General features: G+C 42.8%; 1 non-coding gene across 1 annotated transcript; it reads right to left on the reverse strand.

The window, feature by feature from the left end:
- Positions 1-6,309: 6,309 nt before the first annotated feature.
- Positions 6,310-6,416, reverse strand: LOC125582578. The gene has a single exon (XR_007320035.1). It is a non-coding gene; the product is annotated as a small nucleolar RNA R71 (small nucleolar RNA).
- Positions 6,417-14,459: the final 8,043 nt, after the last annotated feature.

Genomic DNA, 14,459 nt, shown 5'->3' on the forward strand with positions numbered 1-14,459 from the left:
CAAATGCGCGATGAGTCATGACATACATGTACAGCTTTTTCAACTGAGAGATAGAGGACACATAATGCAATTTGATTGGTAGGAAATTACTATGGACCAATAACAGTCCTCCTCAAATAAGGTGAACCACCGGGAAAATAGGTTTTTAAATCCCCAGCACCGGGAAAACATGTTTTTAAATCCCCAGCTATTTGAAATCTGTTATGAACCAGATTGTGGATGACTCATAACCAAAAGATTATGATTTGTAATCTTTCCATTTATCTATGACGGTGTAATTAATCTCCTATATAAGGAACCTCTATGTTATGAATAAAGATAAACTTTTCCATTACTTTTATAATACGTTATCAGCACGAAACTCTAAAACCCTAAGCTAAAACCAAATCGAAAAAACCCTAACCCTAGCCGCGACCTGACGAACCCTAAACCACGATCGCGTCTCTTGTTCCCGCGTCTGTTCCAGCTCGTGTCCCCGATCAGCTTCAGCCCAAGGCGTTCCTGATCCTAGCTCAGACGTTCGCGACCCGAGAGTAGTTCCAGCACGCGATCTCTTCCTCGTTCGCGACAGCATCAGACAGTTCGCCTCCGACGATCAAGGCATTCCCGATCAGCAACAAAGGACATTCGCGACCCTATAGAAGCAGCTCAATCCGATAGGAGTCAGCTCGCGTCCCGTTCGTGTTCAGCTCGCGGTTCATCGTCCTTGGTGGTCTGGTTCAACAATCATCTAAGGTTAAAGGTAATTCGAAACCTAAGAACCTATAATCGAATTTGGATTTCTTGATAAAGAATGAAACCCTAAAACTCTAATCTTTATGAATCAAAACCATAGGGTAATAGATCAAAACCTAATTGAGTAAATTGAAGCTCAAAAGTTCGATATCCCAAACCCTAAATCGAGATTGAACTATTGATCAATTAAAATCAAAATCTCTAATGGTTTTGAATCTCAAAACTAACTCCTTTTGATCTAATATCAAAATCGAAAATCCCAAAACCCTAATTTCAAAATCGGTTTGATTGTTTTGAGAATTGAATGTTTTGATCGAATGTTGTTTGATTGTTAAAATTGAAATTGATAAACTCTAAAATAGAATCCGTGTATTGCATAATCTGAATTGAATGTTTTGAGGTTTCATATTATACTAGGTTGATAGTTTCATGATATAATCAACTGTTCTGAGGTTTAAGATTATTTGTTAGAAGCTGATTGATTGATAAAACCCTAATTTCGAATTGAAAGCCTAAACCCTAATTTGCGTATTCCTAAAATCAGATTGCTTGATTCCATCTTGCTAATATCAGCCTTGAAACTGATAAATATCAACCTCGAAACTGATTAATAAAATTGATAGAATCAGCCTTGAAACTGATTGTTTTGGTTTTTCATGATTGAAACCCTATTTTTGGATCGAAACCCTAAATTGTGTAATGCTTGAATCCGTTTGATTATTTTTTATTATTGATCCAATTGCTAGTCTTGATAAAACCTACTTGAATCTGATTGTTAGTCTAGCTAAATCTCATACCTGAAACTGATTGATTAATTGCTAAAACTTGATTGAATATTTTAATATTACCCTTGCACATATAGAATCCGATTGCTAAGAATGAGTGCATCATATCTACATGGCCGTGTGGCCAGTTTGCATCATATATCATCCTGACCAACATGTTTATGTTATGCGCATAATCTGATTATTATCACCTTTGCATGATCTGATTGTTTTAAATTGAGGTTCCATAATTCCACTCCTGTACATATAGAATCAGTATGCTAGGTTTGCATTATAACCATATGGCCGCATGAAAACATATAGAAATTGCTTGTTTGGTCGATACCCTTGCTTGATAAATCTGTGTGACTTATTATGCATCTTATATCACTTTGGCCGTGTGGCCTTATTGCATTGTATCACCTTTGGCCTTGTGGCTTGTTTCCTTATTAGAAATATATTGACTTGATAGCATGTCTTTTTTATGGCCGTATGTTAAATATTTTATGAGATCTAAAATTGATTGATATATGATTTGAGATGTCAAAAATCAACCTGGATTTTGCTGCCATAAATCTCTCTGGAGATAATTATTTACGGTGGGCATTGGATACAAAGATTATCCTAAAGTCAAAAAGACTTGGTGAATGTATCATAGAAGGCAATAATGCCAATGAGAAAGATTGAGATATGGCAATATTAATTATTAGCCATCATCTTATTAAGAGTCTCAAAGATCAGTATCTGACTATAGAGAATCCTCTAAACCTTTGGACATAGTTAAAAATCGAGATATGATCACCAAAGAACGGTGTTATTACCAAAGGTCCTATTTGATTGGAGGAATCTCAGAATCCAGGACTATAAGTCTGTGGATGAGTTTATTGCTAGCTAGGCAAAATAATGGATTACTGGTGAGAAACAGTGAATTGAGACCTCCTGGATTAACTCCATTACCTGATACCAATAAGACCGCAGAAAAAAAAAATGTAACTACGTCCAGAATGATAGACCACACGGCCATGGCCGTGGAGGGTGGAAAGGACGTGGCCATGGCCACTATAACACATTTGGCCGAGGGAATCACTATGGCAGAGGCCATGGGTATCAACCAAATTTGAGCCATGGTCAAGGCAGTGGCCGTGGTATATCCTTTAAACCACAAAGCTCGACCAAATCAGTGTGCCATAGATGTGGAATGGGGAACCATTGGGCTAAGATATGAAGGACTCCCAAAGAGAGTCTGAAAGAGAAGAATCCTGAAACCCACTTGGTCTATAAAGATGGTGAAAATAATTTCGAACATGATCAAGATGATCTTATGGAATATGAGACTTATTATTGCCTAAAAGAATCAAGTTGATAATCTGATTTCGACATCAAACTTGTGTGATTGCTTTGCTTGTATGTTTTCTCTGATTTTTATCTCCTTGAATTTATTTCTATTATATTGTCTGTTTAGATTAAATGAATGAATGATTTTTCTATATGAGTACACTGAAAAACGCCAATATAAGTACTAAAGCAGGTATCACCAATCTGAAAGAAGACTATGGCTAGGCTAATATATTATTGCCTAAGGGTATGCATCTAGAAATCAGTGATGCCTTATATTCACCCAACTCTAAGAGCAAGAGTAGCGTATTGAGTTTTAAAGATATAATAATAAATGATTTCCATATTGAAACAATGGGCGAAGGAAACAAAGAGTTCCTTCAGATATATGTATAAAATCGCCCAATGCCATAATAAGTCCTAAAGACTATATCTGCATTCTCTACTGACCTTAGAGCTGTAAACTGGGCGAGCCCATGTCCATTAGCCCATATCCGTTTGTCCATTTATTATTTGTGGACAAAGAGTGACCATTACCATTAAGGACCATGTTCATTAAAGCCCAAATCCACTAACACCCATATTTACATGGGCTGCCATGGGTCCATTAAAGACCATATAAGAATATTTTGAATTTCAATTTATAAGCCTAAAAATTCAAATATAAATTCATAAGATTAAAATTCATCCATAAATTCATAAGTGCAACAATACATAAGTTCAAAGATCACACAAATAGCATCAGTACATAACATTAGTTCATAAATACTTAAAGACATAACTTCAAAGTTCAAACTCCATAAGTGCTCAACTTCATACATGTCACTTGCCTGCACCGAATCAAGAGATAATGTTATTAATTAGCCATGCACAACACAAGATAGCAATGTATAACCAGACTCAAACATACACAACACAAGATAGCAATGTGAAAGCATAAGTAGCAAGCAGACTCAAGTCTTACCCATGAACTCAGACTTCACATGTTTCATTAACTTCTTCTCCAACTTCCTCCAACTCCAATGGTTCAAAATCCACTTCATCACCTAAGAAAATTCAATTATCAGTTTCAAGTACAAGACCAGAGACAAATCTAAGGATATAACCAGAAACTAATGATCAAGAACTTACAGTCTAAAGACTCAAATCCTCTTAGCCAATTTCTTGCGCAAATCAGTGCTATGACATTTGAAGGGAGAAGGCAGCTTCTGTATTTGTTCAATCCACGGCTTCCAATGTTGAAGGATGATTCTGAAGCAATTGTGGTGATGGGTATGCTCAAGACGTCACATGCCATTGATGCGAGTGATATCTTGCATATTTCTATTGTTTTATCCATTCACCCATGTGCATTTTGATCATATAGATTAGGATTTAGCCATGTTTAGGTTGCATTTTGCATACATGAGTCCTTATTAGGTATTGGAGTACCACATGGAGTTCTTGGAGACATTTGGGTGCATTTGGAGTTCAAAAGAAGTGTTTAAAGTGATCATTGGGCGAGCAACGCACGGGAGCGACCAGCTAGGAGCGACACCATCAAGTCGCTCTGATCTCCCTATCAGAGCGACCTTACCAGAGCGACATGGAAGAGTCGCTCGCGTTTTCATCACCCGAAGACGCGAGAACGAGTCCCGAGCGACCTCTCGCAGCGACACAGCGAGGTCGCTCCCGAAGCATGGAGCGACCTTACCAGAGCGACAGGGAAGAGTCGCTCGCGTTTTCATCACCCGGAGATGCGAGAACGAGTCCGGAGCGACCTCTCGCAGCGACACAGCGAGGTCGCTCCCGAAGCATGAAGCGACTTGTCGGAGCGACGAGCGGAGGTTGTTGCGCGCCTTATTTCTGCTCGAACTTATGATTTCTCAAGGGCCTTTTGGTCATTTCATTATGCACGTTTTTATTTTCTAAACCTATGTTTTAATACTCTGTAAGCCACCAGGAGGCAGATTATCTTTGTTCTTAAGAAAAACCACCAAAAACCTTTGGAAAGTCATCTCTTGAATCAATTGATCAGTTTTGTTATTGAAATTCTGTGTTTTTATATCTATTTTCTGTGTTTCTCTACATGATTAATCTAAAATCTAACATGGGTTTAAGAGGAATCATGGAGATTAGTGAGTAATCACCTTTTGAATTCATGGGTTAGGGAGATTAAAGGTGATTAGGTTAGAGCTAGGATGTTTTAGTGTAGATCATTCATATTTCCTTGCTAACAGAGTGAACATAATGCATCTTCTGAGTTGGCCACTCAGTTGTTGATCCTTAGGCATTTCTCACCCGAAAGGTGTTCGAGGAAATGCCCGAGACAACTCTTCTAAGCTTTTAGCATACTTTGCCAAAGACATTTGTTGTTAGAGGTGCTAAGATAGCCATTGGACTTGCTAGTTATGATTGCTTTCATATTATTCAACCAAAGACATTTGATGTTTGAATTGTGTTAGTAAATGAACATTCATCTAGACATAGAGTTTGTTTAGGATTGTGTCTAAGCTTAAGGTTGATAGTTTGATTGATCGTTTGCCATCCTTAGTTCGAAACTTGATCACCCGAGGTCTAATCCCTATATCCATGAGTTCTCTTTTCCCATAGTTAAGAAAGTATCATTTAGTTATTCCTTTTAGTTAGTTATAGTTTAAAAACCCATCTAAATCATTGGTTGCACTTAGATTAAGTGATTACTTGCATTCTCGGTGCTTTGATATCTCTCAGAACTGGTTCGACAATCTTTTATACTACAACATTTGTCTTAGGAGCCTTGAAAACTCCTAACATCAAATTGGCGCCGTTGCCAAATTCTGAGTAGATTTAAACATTGAGATTTAGTCAATTGCTTGAGACTAAGTCATTTTTATTTTCTTTTGTTACTGATTCTTTTTCACCTCCCTTTAATCTACAGGTGTATGAACTTGCGGAGCAAGGGTCCATCAAACCTAGTTCCACGAGCTGCAGACATCAGAGCTTTAGAGAGAGAGTGTGCTAGAAAGAAAAGAGAAGAAGAGCAACAGGCTCAACTGCAAAGACTGAACACTGATATGGGAGACGTTCATCAGCATGATGCGGCGTCAATGGCGCTAATAACAATGCTCCAGCTAACCAACAGCGAGCAGCTCGACCCATTGGCACTTACGACCGCCCCAACATTCATGGTCATAGATTGGGAATCCGAGCACCCGCTGTGGCAGCCAACAACTTTGAGATCAAATCAGGACTCCTCAACGTGATCGAGAACAACAAGTATCATGGCTTGGCTCTAGAGGATCCATTTGATCACTTGGACAGGTTCGACAGCTACTGTGGGTTGTCAAAAACCAATGGTGTGTCCGAAGATGCCTTAAAGCTCAAGCTATTCCCCTTCTCTTTGGGGGATAAGGCACGTCAGTGGGAGAAGTCTCTACCCAGCGACTCCATCACCACACGGGATGACTGCAAGAAAGCATTCTTGGAGAAGTTCTTCTCTACTTCAAGAACTGCTAAGCTGAGAAATGAGATTTCCAGCTTTCAACAGAAGAACTTAGAAGGCTTCAGTGAAGCCTGGGAGAGATTCAAGGGCTACCAAGCTCAATGCCCACACCATGGTTTCTCTAAGGAGAGTTTGTTGAGCACATTCTACCGTGGTGCTCTTCCTAAGTACAGGGCCAGACTGGATACAGCTAGCAATGGGTTCTTCTTGGGGAGAACTGAGGAGGATGCAGAGGAGCTGGTTGACAACATGGTTAAGAGTGATGCAGTCTACAGTGGAGACCACGACAGAGGTAGTAGAACAGATGATAAGCAGACGAGGAAGGAGTTGAAGGCTCTACAGGATAAGATATACATCCTCATGCTGATAAAGCTACCCAAGAGCAGCTGCACTTTGTTGGCAACCCAAGCCAAGAGACACCAGTTGTTGTCCATGAAGTTGAGGGTTTGGAAGGTCAGGAAGAGCTGTGTTTCATCAACAACAATGGTAGCTGGTACAAGAAAGAGCCCAACTTTCAGTACAACAACTACCAACAGAAATCCTATTCCAACAACCAACAGAGTGGTTATCAGCCTCGGAATAATCAGCAAGGCAGCTATCAACCTCAGCAAAACCCTCCTCCTGGTTTCAACAACAAGGGCAACCATTCTTCCCAACAGCAATCTAATCCCTCTACCTCAACTCCTCAAGTCAGCAGCACTGAAGCTCTACTGAAACAAATCCTGGAGTCTCAAACAAGAAGTGAGAAGCATGTTGGCTATGAGTTGAAGAACCTTCACTCAAAGATTGATGGGAGCTACAATGAGCTCAACAACAAGTTCAGAGCTTTGGAGAACCAGTTTGCTGCCATGAACACTCAACAAAATCGCCAACAAGGTTCTCTACCTGGAAAATCTGAGCAAAACCCAAAGGAAACCATGAAAGCTATCACTCTCAGGAGTGGTAAGGAGTTACCTCAGAGAGCTCTCACCAAGGATGCTGAGAAACAAAGTGAGGGGGTTGCCATCAACATAGATGATGAAGTGGTGATTGTTGATGAGAAGATCAATGACGAGATCTTGGAGAAGATAGTGGAAGCCAAAGGAAAAGGAAAGGTTGGAGAAGAGAAGAAAACAGTTAAGGATGGTGAAGTTGTCACTCCTGCAAGTGAAAGTTCTTTTGTTCCTCCTGCCTATGAACCCAAGCTCCCATTCCCAGGTCGATTCAAGAGGCAGCTGCTAGAGAAGTACCAAGCTCTATTTGAAAAGCAAATGAGTGAAGTCCAGGTCACAATGCCCATTATTGATGCTTTCATGCTGATTCCTCAATACAGCAAGTTCCTGAAAGATGCTGTAGCTGCAAAGAAGAAAGAGATGGAGGGCATGGTGATTCTCACTCATGAGTGCAGTGCTATCATTCAGAGGCTTGTCATTCCAAAGAAGCTAGAAGATCCAGGATGCTTCACATTACCTTGTGCTCTTGGACCTATGGTATTTGATAGATGTCTCTGCGATTTGGGAGCTAGTGTCAGCTTGATGCCCCTATCTGTTGCTAAGAAGCTCGGCTTCACTCAGTACAAGAAGTGTAGACTTTCTCTGGTATTGGCTGATCGTTCAGTGAAGTACCCTGTGGGTATCTTAGAGGACCTCCCAGTGATGGTTGGAAATTATGAGATCCCTACAGACTTTGTGGTGCTTGAAATGGGTGAAGAAGCTCAAGACCCTTTAATCCTTGGAAGGCCTTTCTTAGCCACAGCAGGAGCTATTGTTAATGTGAAAGAAGGCAAGATTGATCTCCATCTGGGTAAAGGGCACATTCTCCATTTTGACATCAAGGAGGTAATGAGGAGGCCAACAGTTCAAGGGCAAGTGTTCTACATTGAAGAGATGGACGCCCTTGCTGATGAACTCCTTGAAGAGTTGTCACTAGAGGACCCTCTACAGCATGCTTTGACTGTAGAGAGAGAGGCTGAGGTGATTGAGAACCTGGAGAGTACTGCCTATGGGATGATGCTGGATTCACACCAGGGGTTTGTCAGTAAGGATCAGTACGAGGAGCTTCCACAGATGGTTCACCAAGAAGTCTCAGCCACTCAGCAAGATGACACCCAGCAAGATGACTGGAGTGAGCTTAAGGCACCTAAAGTGGAGCTTAAACCTCTCCCCCATGGTGTAAGGTATGCATTCCTTGGTCCTAATGAAACTTATCCTGTCATTGTGAGTAGTGAACTTACTGAAACTGAGCTATCTGAACTTTTGAAAACGCTTAAAAGATTTAGAAAGGCAATAGGTTACTCACTGGATGACATCAAGGGAATATCACCCTCTTTGTGCATGCATAGGATACATCTTGAGGATGAATCAATGACTTCTATCGAGCATCAAAGAAGGTTAAATCCTAACCTGAAGGATGTTGTAAAGAAAGAGATTCTTAAACTCTTAGATGCTGGTGTTATTTACCCTATCTCAGATTCTAAATGGGTATCACCTGTGCATGTTGTACCAAAGAAAGGTGGTATCACTGTGATTAAAAATGACAAGGATGAATTGATACCAACAAGAACCATCACAGGTCATAGAATGTGCATTGATTACCGAAAACTAAACTCCGCATCTAGAAAGGATCATTTCCCATTACCATTTATTGATCAGATGCTTGAGAGACTTGCAAATCACCCATTCTATTGCTTTCTTGATGGGTACTCAGGATTTTTCCAAATCCCCATACATCCCAATGATCAAGAGAAAACGACATTCACATGTCCCTATGGTACCTTTGCATATCGAAGGATGCCATTTGGTCTATGTAATGCTCCAGCCACCTTTCAAAGGTGCATGATGTCAATTTTCTCTGATCTGATTGAGGATGTTGTGGAGGTATTTATGGATGATTTCTCTGTCTACGGATCTTCGTTTTCTGCTTGTTTGTCAAACTTGTGCAGGGTCCTACAGAGATGTGAAGACACCAACCTTGTGCTGAATTGGGAGAAGTGTCACTTCATGGTCAAGGAAGGGATTGTGCTGGGACACAAGATTTCAGAGAAGGGGATTGAGGTGGATAAAGCCAAAATCGATGTTATGGTTGGTTTGCCCCCACCAAAGACAGTGAAAGACATCCGGAGTTTTCTTGGTCATGCTGGGTTCTACAGGAGGTTCATCAAGGACTTCTCCATGATCACTAGACCTTTGACCAGGCTGCTGTGCAAGGAAGCCACCTTCAGTTTTGATGTGGAATGTCTACAAGCTTTCAAGAAGCTGAAAGGTGAACTCATTAGTGCTCCAATTGTCCAGCCACCTGATTGGGATCTCCCTTTTGAGATCATGTGTGACGCTAGTGACTATGCTGTGGGAGCTGTTTTGGGGCAGAAGAAAGATGGCAAAACCCATGTGATCTACTATGCCAGCCAAACCCTCAATGATGCTCAGATGAGGTATGCCACAACAGAGAAGGAGATGCTGGCAATTGTTTTTGCCTTTGAGAAGTTCAGGAGCTACTTGGTTGGGTCTAAAGTCATTGTCTACACAGATCATGCTGCCTTGAGACACCTTTTGGCCAAGAAGGATGCAAAACCCAGGCTTTTGAGGTGGATCCTTTTGCTTCAAGAGTTTGATATGGAGATTAAGGACAAGCCAGGAGTTGAGAATGGTGTAGCTGATCATTTGTCCAGGTTGAGGGTAGAGTCTGGTATTCCTATTGACGAAGGACTTCCTGAGGAGCAGATCATGGCTATTGAAGCAGTGATAGCAGTTTGTGAGACTGGTAGGAAGCTGGAAGAAGTCAAGGCAACAGAAGAGAAGGAACCTTGGTATGCTGATTTGGTGAACTACCTAGCCACAGGAAGAGAACCTTTGAATCTTGTGGGCTATGCCAAGAAGAAGTTCTACAAGGATGTGAAGAGATACTACTGGGATGAACCCTATCTCTACATTCTCTGCAAGGATCAGCTTTATAGAAGAGTGGTTGCAAATGAGGAGATTGATGGGATCCTTACACAGTGTCATGGATCATCTTATGGAGGCCACTTTGCCACCTTCAAGACAGTTGCGAAAGTGTTACAAGCTGGATTCTGGTGGCCACATATGTTCAAGGATACACAAGACTTTGTTTCAAAGTGTGATTCTTGCCAAAGAAGAGGAAACATCACCAAGAGGAATGAGATGCCTCAGAATCCAATCCTTGAAGTTGAAGTGTTTGATGTGTGGGGTATTGACTTCATGGGACCATTTCCATCATCTTTTGGAAACAAATACATCCTTGTGGCTGTTGATTATGTCTCCAAATGGGTGGAAGCTATTGCAAGCCCCACCAATGATGCTAGAGTTGTAACCAAGATGTTCAAGAGCATCATCTTTCCAAGGTTTGGAGTCCCAAGAGTTGTGATCAGTGACGGAGGTTCCCACTTCATTAACAAACTGCTTGAGGGACTTCTCAAGAAGAATGGTGTGAAGCACAAGGTGGCAACTCCTTATCACCCCCAAACAAGTGGCCAAGTTGAGATTTCTAACAGGGAGATCAAGTCTATCTTGGAGAAGATTGTGGGGATCACAAGGAAGGATTGGTCCAATAAGCTTGATGATGCACTTTGGGCTTATAGGACAGCGTACAAGACACCACTGGGCACCACACCTTTCAACCTAGTGTATGGGAAAGCTTGCCATCTGCCAGTGGAGCTTGAGTACAAGGCACTATGGGCAATAAAGTTGCTGAACTTTGACATCAAGAGTGCCAAGGAGAAAAGGATTTTTCAGCTACATGAGCTTGATGAGATAAGAATGGATGCTTTTGAGAACTCAAGGATCTACAAGGAGAAGACTAAAGCTTTCCATGACAAGAATATCCTGAAGAGAGAGTTTAAAGAAGGAGATCAAGTTCTTCTCTACAACTCTAGGCTGAAGCTATTTCCAGGAAAGCTTAAGTCAAGGTGGTCAGGTCCTTTCAAAGTCAAAGAGGTTAGGCCATATGGAGCAATAGTTTTGTGGAGTACTGATGGAAGAGACTTCACAGTCAATGGGCAAAGGGTTAAGCTCTACATGGCTACTGCACCAGAGGAAGATGGGGTTTCAACTCCACTGTCTGACCCTACCCCGGCCTAATCCAAAAAGAGGCAAAGTCAAGCTAGAGACTTAAAACAAGCTCACTTGGGAGGAAGTCCCATGCGTATCCTTGTATATATTGCATTGGTATTTTCATTTTCATCTTATACAATAAAAAAAAAAAAAGAGAAGTCGTGTGCAGGTGCTTGATCGATGCAGGTTTGAACAAAAATCGTGCGTGGGAGCGAGGTCTCACAGCGACACCTCGAAGTCGTTCCAGCTGGGAGCGACGTTACGGGAGCGACACCTCGAGGTCGCTCGGCTTAAAGACGTTTTGTGCTCCAAAAAACACTCTCGGAGCGACCTCTCAGAGCGAGCACATGAAGTCGCTCCAGCTGGGAGCGACATCACAGGAGCGACACCTCGAGGTCGCTCGCGTTTTCGTCGTCACGGAGCTCAAAAACTGGCCTGGAGCGACGTCCTAGAGCGACACCTCGAAGTCGCTCCAGCTCCAGAGCGAGGTTTCGAGAGCGACACTCCAAGGTCGCTCGCGTTTTCGTCGAATCACGACGCGAGAAAACGACTCGGGAGCGACCTCTCGCAGCGACACCCTCACGTCGCTCCCGAACCGGTCCAGGTAAGTTTTCTAACTCTAAACCCCGGTTTAATTCAAGTAAACCGACCCTAACCACCCTAGACCGAACCGGACGACCCTAAACCTACCCCCAAACCCCACGACTTCATCTCTCTCTCTCTCCCCTCCTCTCACAAACTCTCAAACTCTCTCAAACTCACCCACACCAAAAATCCCAAAACTTTCTCAATTCTCACCCAAATCAACTAGTTCTTGTTTCTAAATCCAAGCTTTCGCCCCTGTAGCCTATTCCTCACCACCCATTCACCATTTCCTTTCATCCAAAGCAAGGTATTGAGTTTTTAAATTCAAATTCGTAGGTCCATGAACCCTAGGATTTGAAAATCGAAATTTGGTCATTTTCTTGCTAGATTGTGGTGAAATAGACTAGGGAAAGCTTATCTATCAAGTTGGGTTGTCGAATAAATGGTGAAATTGAGTTTAATTTGCACTTTGGCAAAATTAGGGTTCATGGATTTGGGGGTTTTCGAATTTGACCTTAATTGGGTGTGTTTGTGGGTGAACTAGATGCGTTAAGGTGTTACAAGAGTGAGAATTGTTGCATTGTGTTGAACTTGAGTTTAAATTGATAATTCATTTGTTAAGTTCACTTTTGCAATTTTCACTTGCAAAGTCTTGCCCTTCTTTACTTCCATCTACTTATCCCTTTTCAAGTTTTTAATTTTTCAGGTGAAAATGGTTAAGAAGACAAAGGGAAAGTTGGAAGCTGAGAGGCAAGAAGCTGAAAGACAAGAGTTTGCACTAAGAGGAAAAGCTTTAGCCTGCGAGCCAACTGGCTCAGGGACGCAGAGGACTGTTCGACAGCAGACTTTGGCTGCAAGGAAATCGAAAGAACAGGAGAAGAGGGCAGGGAAAAGTGTAGCAGTTCCCAACCATGAGGAAAGTGAAACTGAGAGTGCTGATGAGCAGGCACCTACGAAGAAAGCCAAGATGTCCAAAGGCAAAGGGGTTGCGGTTGATCGAGATAGGGCGAAAACTCCATCTGTGGAGGAGCTGTATGATCACTTGAAGAATGAGGTCACTTGGACTCCAACCAGGTTCGCCGACCTTGATCTGCTGAAGGAGTTGGGTCTTGAATCTGACATTGAGGAGATGCTAGGACATTTGAAGATGCCAAAACTCCTCACCATGGCATATCCTTTCTACAAGGATGTCACTTGTCAGTTCTTATCTTCTCTTGCGGTCACTTACCACGACACCGCGCATGTGAGGCAAGGATGGGGCAAAATCAGTTTCAAGGTCAATGGACGAGAATACAACATGAACTTCAAGGACATTGGGAGAGTCATGGGGTTCCAAGACCTAGAAGACCACTCCCTACCCAAGTGTGAGAACCTTCCCACGGAGCTTTGGAAGTTGATCACTGGAAACAAACACACTACCGGGGCTGACAAGAACTCACACATCCGACACCCGTCCGTACGTTACCTCCACAGGATGCTCGTCCATGCATTCTACCCACGGAAGCAAGCTGGTACGGTTACTGAGGAAGACATGCGACTGCTCTGTCCGGCTATCCGTCCCTACGCCCAACCTGGAGTTTTACCCCTTCCCAGCACCGACATCTATGCTACCTTCGGGATGGTCAGTTTCTTTGTGGGTCGTCTCCAGCACTACAGAGACTGGGCGTGGTACACCACTGATTCGCGCCCAAAGATGGGGATAGGTGGAATGATCACACCACTGCTCCAATTTCTGAATGTTCCCTTGGGAAAGGACGCAGCGGGACCTAAGTTCATTGATGGCACCTACTTGAGGATTGCTACCTATTTTAGTGGGATGTATGGGAAGGACTACGTCTACCACTACTACTTGCAGGGCAAGCCAGTCGAAGTGGTTCTTCCAAACCGGAACCTGACGAGTTTAGAGATACCTGGAGCTATCAGCTTCAACATACCCCAGGAGTACTTTCTTGGAGAACACGGGCCTCTCGATCCAGTTAATGCTGCTCCATCAAGGAGAAGGAGTGTTCCTACGCGACATGACTCGCCTGTTGCAGACCCTTCTGAGCATATCTATGGACCTCCGCGCTACTACTTCAAGCCACATGACGGAGTTCTTCCCCCTGGAGCTCTTCGTGATGCTCATGACCACATTGGTCGCCTTCAGAGGTGGAACAAGGCTCAGGACAGAACGATAGAAAAGCTGAAGGATAAGTGCAAGGCGCTAAGCAAGACAGTAAAGAAGCAGGCAAAGACCTCAGCCAAATTCATGAAGAAAGTAGCTGATGTCTTAACCAGGGGAGGAATAGCTGGATGTAGCTCAGCAGACTTCGCTTTCGCGAACACCTCAAACCCCCAGCCTCCACCTCCGCCTGATGCTCTTGGCTTCCCCCTCACTGCTGCGCAGCTTCAGCGTAAGTGGAGGAACCCACCCACTCAACCTTCCACTTCCGGTAACAAGTCCCCATCCCTCGCTTCTTCTGATAGTGAGGTCGAGATTGACGAGGTTGAGAGCCAACCATGGTATGGAGGCTCCGGTTCAGCATCCGGTGG

This window comes from Brassica napus, chromosome C2 (genome assembly GCF_020379485.1).
Source record: "Brassica napus cultivar Da-Ae chromosome C2, Da-Ae, whole genome shotgun sequence".
Classification (NCBI taxonomy): domain Eukaryota; kingdom Viridiplantae; phylum Streptophyta; class Magnoliopsida; order Brassicales; family Brassicaceae; genus Brassica; species Brassica napus.